Source organism: Helianthus annuus, chromosome 13, assembly GCF_002127325.2.
Source record: "Helianthus annuus cultivar XRQ/B chromosome 13, HanXRQr2.0-SUNRISE, whole genome shotgun sequence".
In the NCBI taxonomy this organism is placed as follows: domain Eukaryota; kingdom Viridiplantae; phylum Streptophyta; class Magnoliopsida; order Asterales; family Asteraceae; genus Helianthus; species Helianthus annuus.
This window is the reverse complement of record NC_035445.2, coordinates 147,709,829-147,720,517: the sequence shown is the minus strand read 5'-3', so window position 1 is coordinate 147,720,517 and position 10,689 is coordinate 147,709,829. Positions and strand designations below refer to the sequence as shown.

Genomic DNA, 10,689 nt, shown 5'->3' with positions numbered 1-10,689 from the left:
TTATCTTCATATACTGGTACCGTAACCGGTATTTTCGGTACCCGTACCGATTCAGTATCAGTATCGGTTGACGCCGAGCTCATCCCTACCATTGAAAAAAAAAAGAAATCATAAAAAGTTGAAGAAAATCAACAAAAAAAGTTGTACGATACCGTTGTTCGTACGTGACCGTGATCAGGGATGAGCAAATGGTACCGCGTAGTAGTACCAAATATACCAAACTAAAAGATTTCCAATATCAATCCGGTACCAACTTTTGACGTTTTCTGTACCAGGCTGGTGTCGGTTTTAGCCTTCATGTACAGATACCGAACAGGATCGTACCGGTATTTTCGATACCGGTTGACACCAAGCTTGTCCCAACCAGTAATACAAAAAATATTAATTTTAAAAGTAAGAAAATAGTTATTGTTATAATAGTAAAATAATAAAAATATTTAAAAAACTACATATTACTATTACTATTATTATAATAATAAAATACTATTCATTACGTTATGTTTTTAATATATTTATATTCATTCATTCATAACATAATCATAATTCATAATCATAATTTAAATGCATTATTTGTAAAAAAAAGGTTTGAGGGATGGTCAGAGATGAGAAAGATGACATTTCACTAGGTTAGGTTTGGAATGGAAAAAATAATGCTTGGGATAAGAGATAAAAATGAGACTCCCCCACCCTTGTGCATCATAATAGCAATTAGAATGAGTAAAAAACCAATTAGGCGAACCGGAATAACCGATTCAAAATAGAAGCATGGTGGGTTCGAGTTCTTTTTCTTCTAAAATTGCCATCCGATTGAATTACTATTCGTCATTTGGTTCTTCACACTTCACTTATGCTATCGTTAACTGTTCAGGCTAACTTCTCAGTGCTCCCTTCAATCCAAGAGACTCTTTATTTACTAAACACAATATTTGTGTATACTCAAGTGACAACTCGAGTTTCCAAGATTCCAATTTCGCATTTATTGCACATTCATTGTTTGTTTAGTTGTTTATTTGCACAATTGGTTTGCTTTGTAATTGTATACGTTTTGATACAATAAAGTGTATTGTAATTGTGCATGGTTATGTGTTACTTGTGAAAGACTTGACAAATACTTGAATGTGGTGATGAAACTATAATAGATAATACTCAAGGGTGTTAAGTGCTAATAGTGAAACTCTAATCATTCTTAACCCTAATCCCTTTCACTAATCATCACCAAAGAAACAAAGCACGTACTTTCATACTCTTTGATCCTCTCTGGCAATCATCACCTTCATCATTGGCACAAGCTCTTCATCACTCTTGATTTCCTCTCTTTGTCTAGAATCAATCTAAGGTAATTGCTTAAGCATTGTTTATTGTTAATCGTTGGTTGATTGATTTATACTAAACCCTAGTTCTTCGTATGATATTCTGTGATTATTGATTGGATTCTGATTATTGTGATAATGATGTTGATTAGTCGTATAATCGATTGCCTGATGATTAAGATACAAGAATTGTAGAATGATTGATGGTTAATTGGATTTCTGTATATATGAAATTAGGGTTTTGATCGTACTCTCTACAAACGTAACTGTTCTGTTCTATTGATTCTGTGCAATGATCCCTGGAATTCACGCATGATTGAAATGTCTGAGTTTTGATTAAACATTACATGGTCCGAAGTTTTTATATGAAAACATAAAGTCCGAGTATTTAAGATTGTATGTTATCCGAGTTTTGGGAGATGCACCTTGTCTGAACTTTATGAATGTGAAGCAAGGGGTCCGACTTTTGTCTATGATGCATGTTGTCTGACCTTCTACCTTTATAATGTCCGAATTTTGTATGTTAAGAGGGGAGGTCCGACCTTTTAGAATGTTAAGGAGGTCCGAGTTTGTGGGGAATGCATATGTCCGATCTTTGTTATCATGTGAGATCCGATGTTATTAAAGGGTGCATGTAATCCGACTTTTTGGAAGGAGATGTGGTCCGACTTTTTAGCTAGGGTTTTGCCTTAGTCCGACTTTTATTAGAGGGAGGGTTGTCCGAGTTTATTAATGTTGTTAACTTGTCCGAGTTTTGTATCTATCACATGGAGTCCGACTTTCATGTTAAGAGGACCCTTGGTCCAAGTTTCAAGCCCCACCCCCCCTTGTCCGACCTTGTGAAGGCCCCCACCCCCTGTCTGAGTTTTTAAGCAAGGAAAACCCCCCTTGGTCCGAATTTGTGAAGGGGAGTCCCTTTGGTCCGAGTTTATGCTTATGGAGGTCTGAGTTTTTGTTGTATGTTAAGCTGTTAAGTGGTTAACCCTGCATGTTAAGTGTGTTACTGAGTATATCATCATATGCCACTGTATGCATGTCACTGCATGTTACTGTGTGACACGATACTGTATATCACTGCGTAAAACTGCACGTTACTGTATGTATGAACATTCTATGTGATGTCATTCTGTACACAACCATCACACGAATCACAATTATTTAGACATCAATGACTTGCAAACCCTAATTGAAAGCAAACACTTACGTCAAATCATGTGCAATGTACTTAGGTCGTGTGTAACGGATTTAAACATTAATTAACCCTAGAAGCAATAACGTACCGAGCAAACCAAGGTGAGTTCACACTCTTACTAAGGCATGGGATTCCCAGGGCATGGGAATGGGATTGAAGGAATGAGATTGAATGGATTCGTACTTACACTGTTACTAGACTACCTACCATCGTCCTCGGTTGTGCAGGACACATACGTAAAACCTACGTATACTTGTACTCATCACTGTCCTCAGGTTGCGAAGGACACTCACGTAAAACCTACGTGAACTTATACTTACTACTGCCTCGGTTGTGTCAGGCACTTACGTAAAACCTACGTAAACCCCCGCGTACCCCTATCCTCGGTTTGTGAAGGATACTTACGTAAAACCTACGTAAAGCTTGTACGTATTACTGTTCTCGAGTTATGAAGAACACTTATGGTTACGAATAGTCTAGTGGATATACAACATGGGAAGCCCCCACCAATAGAACGTACTATCGGCCCAGTAGAGCCACATGTTACAAACGAACATACTATTACGCATTTATTTTCTGTGAACTCGCTCAACTAGTTGTTGATCCTCTGTTACATGCCTTGCAGGTCGTTAGATACATGGAACTTGCACAGGGAGGAGCTGGTCGTTGTGGGCTTGGATCGTGATTGTTTCGTTAAAAACTTTATGACATTTCATACTTTATTATGTTGGGTTTTATTTATACGCTTCCGCTAAACAGTGATAACATACTTATGTTTTTTTGGAACACCTTTCATATGGATTGGTTTGGTTTGAATACAATTACTTTTACTATATACATTGTTCTATATGATTGGTGGCTTGATCCTGGTCAGTCACGCTCCCAAGCGATGATACTCCGCAGGTGGATTTTGGGGGTGTGACAACTCAAACCGTTTTTCCTTTACGTACTTTTGGGTGTTACATACGTTACTTATTCAAATCACAATTGACACACAACGCAAACACTATTTATACGCTGACCTTTATTGCATGCTACGTGTTATTTGATGAATGCTTGTATGTTATGTTTACACAGTGATTGTTGCCTGACACCTTAGCAATGATAGTACTATAGTTTGGACTCACCACCTGCAGTGGACAGGGGTTGTTAAGGGCTTTACCTCACGTGTCCCAGTGGGGATATGTGTTGCGCATTCTACAACTCGTAGTCACGTCTGTGCATATTTCATTGTCGATAACCTACTAGCCTTCACTTTGCTACATGTTACATGCTGGTTATGCGTAAACGATTTCGAATACTATTATACTATTAAACTTGTATGCTCACCTTTACACTATGTGTATTGACCTCTATTTTAACGCATGTGAAAGGTGTTTGAATGCTTAGGATGCTATGCTTTGGTGAATCAAGATAGGGGTCTCGTTATGTCACGCTAAATCTGAGTTGTCAGAACAGTGTTTGTTTTTGAGACAATTATTTGTAATAACTGTTTTATTTGGATATGTTATGGTATGGTATGGGACGTGATGTTTACGTATCTGGTAATTAATAGTTGTTATGGATACTCATGGACAATCTGTTTCGCTCAGTGCCATGCCCCGATGTTTCCGCCATTTGTTGGGGTGTGACAGTTTCTCTCTCTGAAAATCCTTCGCATTCTCTCCATGTTCTTCTGCTTCAATCATTACAGAGCTATGGCGGCTAATGAATTCGAGTTTTATACTCATTAAATCCACCGTTAGTTCATCATAATCGTAATAATTCCACTGGTTTGTAATTCCACTGGATTATCATGATATTGTTGTTTTGTTGTGGTTTGATTGGTTGATTAGGGTTAGATTTGTGCTTTTCTTGTTCTGATTAATTGTTGAGCTACTGGCATTAGTTAGTTAGAGTTGAGTGTGTGATTTTGAAGTCTAATTGATTGTTGAGCTACTGGCGTTAGTTGATTAGGTTTAGATTTATGATTTTTTTATTCTAATTGATCATTGAGCTACTGGCATTAGTTAATCAGGTTTAGATTTGTGTTTTTTTTGTTCTGATTAATTGTTAAGCTACTAGCATTAGTTGATTAGGTTTAGATTTGTGATTTTGGATTCTAATTGATCATTGAGCTATTGGCATTAGTTAATCAGGTTAAGATTTGTGGTTTTTTTGTTGTGATTGATTGTTGAAGCTACTGGAACTAGTTGATTAGACTTGAGTGTGTAATTTTGAAGTATAATTGACGTCGAGTTACCGCGTTTTTGTATCATGAAGGTTAGATGATCTGTAGACCCGAGTGTATTGCATTTTTGTGTTCGGAATCTATTTTAGACTGCCAACATGTTTACTTATTAAATTTAGACATTGTGAAGTCTGATTCCAGGGTATAGTATTGATGTAGAGTACTTTTGCCTATTTTAGAATGTCGGTTGTATTTTGTTTCCCCTAGTTATTATAGTTGTACATGTACATGTACATCTCTTAGTGGTTACTCTAAGATCATATTGTGTTTAGGATTTTAAATTTAGCACATTCCAAGTCACTTTATGCTTTCAAATGTGGCCAAAACTCACGATGCGGATGTATAGACTATAGAGTTCTAAAACGTGTAAATTTGTCGTTGAGGCGTATCTTGAAGTGCAGAAAGTGTCTGAAATACCTTTGGGTTCAAATTTCTTGCAATTACCACCAATGTTATCACTAATGCTTGGACAATTTTCTTTAATGAGGTGAACAAAACATGTATTACATAGCTTTATATGCAAACCGTTGAGTGAACTGTACTTAGCTTTATATCCAAAACAGTTGCTAATTTTACCAAATTCTAAAGTATGTGGTTTTGAAAAATAAAACAGTTGCTAATTTTACCAAGTCTGAAGAACACGATGAGGCAGTCATGCTTGAGGCTACAATTTTTGGTGGAGTTCCTGAAAGGGTTGGATATCATGTACCATATGTCTGAATCGTTATAAGCGGAATGGTGTTGGTAGGAATAATGGGCCCTACATTAGGTCGATCCCTCGTTCTCCATCTTCCACACTTACTGCTCAAAGATTGATAATGGGGCAACAGGTAAACCCACCCTAAAGTTACTAATTTACACATCTACATTTTACAAAACATAACCGCCATCTTTCTGTAGAATGAAGAATATCTTGCTTCATTGCAAGCTGACAGAGAAAAAAAAAGAGTTTCTGTGGGCATAAAAGCCGTTTATCTCCAAGGTATGGACCTCCATCAATTGGTTTATGATCATTCTCTAAATTCGTCGGTTTATAGATATTAATTTTCATTTCAATTATTGTAGATTTTGGAATTATGCCAAAGCTGTGTAGCGTATCAACTGCCAAATCCTTGGACAATGCCTATTCTCGTTTTACTAGTTGAAGTTTATTCAATGCCAAATCTCAAAGCAAATCTCACGTTTGAAATAGAAGTGTGAAAACTTGAAAGAGTAATAGTAATTGCAATGGTAATGGTATCTACTATATATATGTATGCTTATGTTGGCTTGAATTTTCAGGTACTGTTCAACAATCTAAATGTAGATATAAAGGAAGTCAAGCTAACAACTCTTCTTAAAGACAAGTCTAGGATGTCCGAAGGAAACCCTGAGTTTTCTCAACCAAAGATTGTTGAAGAAGTTAAATCTACAGTGAGAAGTGCGGTAAATCAAGTTGTATTACCGGCTGACGTTGCAGGTCCATCTTATCTGGTTGATCTTTCACAAATAGTATACCAGGCTTGTTAACTTAAGATTTTTTTTACATTTTTTATGCTATTTTACTTTACAAGTATGGTCATTGCATTTGCAGCCGACCGTACCAGCCTCAAATATTCCTGATTTCCAATCGGTTCTAAAGACTCATGTCCTTGGGTTCAACCTTTTCCATTCTCAGTTCAAATAGAAAGCTATAATTAATTTTTGAATAACTTAATGATAGTTCTTATTATTTTCTCTTGCAGGTTGCTTCCGATGTCTATGAATAAGGCTATTGAAGAACTAGTTTCTACCATTGTAGAGAGGAGTGTTTCTATAGCATCTCAAACAGCAATTGAGCTTGTGTTAAAGGTGTTATTTATGTTTAGTTAGTTCCTTATATGGTAAAGACTTCACATTTTTATAAATATTTATTGAAGTTTTTTTTATAGAAATTGACGGGAGTATATTAACGACCCATATGAGATCTATATCGACAATGTATCAAGTTTGATGGTTGCTTCCCTAGCTGGAAATCTGTCTTCTGTCACCTGCAAGGTTTCGTGTTAAATGTTTAATTATATAATGTTTGGTTATATAATTCTAAAGTTATAAGATAGTTTTATTGACTGTGATCCCCCTTTGTTGTAGGAACCACTGCGTGTTTTCATGGCATCTAAGAAACTCCACAAAGGGTTTGAATGTTCCAAGTGAATTTCTTGAAGATGCCGTGAAAACACGCAGTGGTTCCTCCAACAAAGGGGGATCATAGTAATAAAACTATTTTATAACTTTAGAATTATATAACCATACATTATATAATTAAACATTTAACACGAAACCTTGCAGGTGACAGAAGACAGACTTCCAGCTAGGGAAGCAACCATCAAACTTTTTACATTGTCGATATAGATCTCATCCGGGTCGTTAATATACTCCTGTCAATTTGTGTAAAAATCGTGCAATAAATATTTATAAAAATGTGAATTCTTTACCATATAAGGAACTAACTAAACATAAATAACACCTTTAACACAAGATCAATTGTTGTTTGAGATGCTATAGAAACACTCCTCTCTACAACGGTAGAAACTAGTTCTTCAATAGCCTTATTCATAGCCATCGGAAGCAAACTGCAAAAGAAAATAATAAGACCTATCATTAAGTCATACAAAAATTTATTATAGCTTTCTATTTGAACTGAGGATGGAGAAGGTCGAACCCAAGGACATGCGTCTTTAGAACCGATTGGAAATCAGGAATATTTCAGGCTGGTACGATCGGCTGCAAATGCAATGACCATACTTGTAAAGTAAAATAGATTAAAAATGTAAAAAAAAGTCTTAAGTTAACAAGCCTGGTATACTATTTGTGAAAGATCAACCTGATAAGATGGACATGCAACGTCAGCCGGAAATACAACTTGATTTGCCGCACTTCTCACTGTATATTTAACTTCTTCAACAATCTTTGGTTGAGAAAAATCAGGGTTTCCTTCGGTCATCCTAGACTTATCTTTAATAAGAGTAGTTGGCTTGACTTCCTTTATATCTACATTTAGATTCTTGAACAATACCTGAAAAGTCAAGCCAACATAAGCATACATATATATAGTAGATACCATTACCATTGCAATTCTATTACTCTTTCAAGTTTTCACACTTCTATTTCAAACGTGAGATTTGCTTTGAGATTTGGCATTGAATAAACTTCAACTAGTAAAACGAGAATACCCATTGTCCAAGGATTTGGCAGTTGATATGCTACACTGCTTTGGCATAATTCCAAAATCTCCAACAATTGAAATGAAAATTAATACCTATAAACCGACGAATTTAGAGAATGAACATAAACCAATTGATGGAGTTCCATACCTAGGAGATAAACGGCTTTTATGCCCACTCTGGTGTCACGAAAAGATATAACAACATCGATAAATCATACAGAAGAAAATAAAACAAAATGTGTCTAGTATAGAGTTATCCAATTTTCTTGTTCCAATTTTGTCTTTTCTTCTTCCATAGCAGCTTCTCTAGCTGCCTGCTCTAGCAAATCTTTTTCTCTGTCAGCTTGCAATGAAGCAAGATACTCTTCATTTTTCAGAAAGATGGCGGTTATGTTTTGTGAAATTTAGATGTGTAAATTAGTAACTTAAGGGTGGGTTTACCTGTTGCTCCCTTATGAATCTTTGAGCAGTAAGCGTGGGAGATGGAAAACGAGGGGTCGACCTAGTGTAGGGCCCATTATTCCTACCAACACCATTCCGCCAAGAATGATTTCGGACATATGGTACTCGATATCCAGCCCCTTTAGGAACTCCACCAAATTGCAACCTCAAGCATGGATACCTCAATGTGTTCTTCAGAATTGGTAAAATAAGCAACTGTTTTATTTTACAAAACAACATACTTCAGAATTTGGTAAAATTAGCAATTGTATGCGTATAAAGCTAAGTACGGTTCAATCAATTGTTTGCATATAAAGCTAAGTAGTACATGTTTTGTTCACCTCATTAAAGAAAATTGTCCAAGCATCAGTGATAACATTGGTGGTAATTGCAAGAAATTTGAACCCAAAGGTATTTCAGACACTTTCTGCACTTCAAGATACGCCTCAACGACAAATTTACATGTTTTAGAACTCTATAGTCTATACATCCACATCGTGAGTTTTTGCCACATTTGAAAGCATAAAGTGACTTGGAATGTTCTAAATTTAAAATCCTAAACATAATATAATCTTACAGTAACCACTAAGAGATGTACATGTACTTGTACAGCTATAATAACGGGGGGAATATAAAACAGCCGGCATTCTAAAATAGGCGAAAGTACTCTACATCAATACTATACCCTGGAATCAGACTTCACAACGTCTTTATTCAATAAGTAAACATGCCGGCATTCTAAAATAGATATCGAGCACAAAAATGCAATACACTCGGGTCTACAGATCATCTAACCTTCATGATATAGAAACGCGGTAACTTGACGATCAATTATACTTCAAAATCACACACTCAAGTCTAATCAACTAATTCCAGTAGCTTCAACAATCAATCACAGAAAAAAAAACCACAAGTCTAAACCTGATTAACTAATGTCAGTAGCTCAACGATCAATCAGAATCAAAAATCACAAATCTAAACCTAATCAACTAATGCGAGTAGCTCAACAATCAATCAGAACAAAGAAAAACACAAATCTAAACCTGATTAACTAATGCCAGTAGCTCAATGATCAATTAGAATAAAAAATCACAAATCTAAACCTAATCATCAATTAGAATCAAAACATCACAAATCTAAACCTAATCAACTAACGCCATTAGCTCAACAATCAATCAGAACAAGAAAAGCACAAATCTAACCCTAATCAACCAATCAAACCACAATAAAACAACAATATCATGATAATCTAGTGAAATTGTTACCAAGTAGTGGAATTATTACGATTATGATGAATTAAAAGTGGATTTAATGAGTATAAAGCTCGAATTCATTGGCCTGCAAAGCTCTGTAATGATTGAAGCAGAAGAACATGGAGAGAATGCGATGGATTTTTAGAGAGAGAAACTATAGAATACGAACACCAATAGTAAGTGAACGCCTTCGATTCAACAAAAACAAGAAGAAATTGTATAGATAACATACCTTCTTCGTCGCAATCAAGGACAAAATCGAAACCCTAGTCACCGATGTTTATTTATTTGGAAGGTTTATTGATGGAATTGAAGTCGTATTGTGTACGACGGTGTTGTGATTTAGGGTTGAACGACGCTTGAATCGTTAGATTTTGGGTTTTTTAGGAGGTGACTGTGTGAACGTGTAAATAGGCATAGCGTATATTTGGAGGTGAATGTGATTTTCGGGTAAATTAAGTAGAGTATATTTGCCACCAGTAAAATAAGGTAGCAAATTTGAAGGCATCCCGTGTAAAACTTTTACTTATTTGCTACCTATTTTTTTTGGTAACAAAATTTGGTGGCAACTAACGTTTTTGTAGTGGTGGTGTGTGTATATATATATATATATATATATATATATATATATATATATATATATATATATATATATATACATATATATATATGGATCAGGAGGAGAAAACGCCCAAAAGTGTGAGAACGGTGAGAACGCATCCTGGCCCAACAAGTGGCGCGGGACATGATTAGGGTCCGAGAGGTTTTTTTGTCTTTTCCATCTTCTTTTATTTTCCTAACGCACTATAACATTTTCTGGCGTCTAAGTTTTTTTGCGTTAATTGTATTTATTAAACTTTTTGGCGTTGAATTAGTTGTCTTTGTGTCACATAGATAATTTTTTGGCGTTATAGCGTTTTGTGGTCAATTTTTTGGGCGTTTTGTATAATATTCACTACGAGTCATTAATATTTTCATAATTTAACAATAAGACCAAATGTTTTTATTGGCGTTTAATGAATTTTTTGGCATTTAATACATTTGACTAGTTGCTTTGCCAACACCCGTTCTCACAGTTT

General features: G+C 35.6%; 1 long non-coding RNA gene across 4 annotated transcripts; it reads right to left on the bottom strand.

Moving 5' to 3' along the window:
* Positions 1 to 5,623: 5,623 nt before the first annotated feature.
* Positions 5,624 to 10,064, bottom strand: LOC110899668. 4 transcript variants are annotated; one of them, XR_004876270.1, is made up of 5 exons: positions 9,843 to 10,064; positions 8,358 to 8,573; positions 7,575 to 8,280; positions 7,413 to 7,474; positions 5,624 to 7,323 (listed from the first exon to the last, which is right to left on the bottom strand). It is a non-coding gene; the product is annotated as an uncharacterized LOC110899668 (long non-coding RNA). The 4 variants fall into 4 exon arrangements; XR_004876271.1 differs by adding an exon at positions 8,699 to 8,784 and having other exon boundaries at positions 5,624 to 8,280; positions 9,843 to 10,058; XR_002570419.2 differs by having other exon boundaries at positions 5,624 to 7,766; positions 8,065 to 8,280; positions 9,843 to 10,053.
* Positions 10,065 to 10,689: the final 625 nt, after the last annotated feature.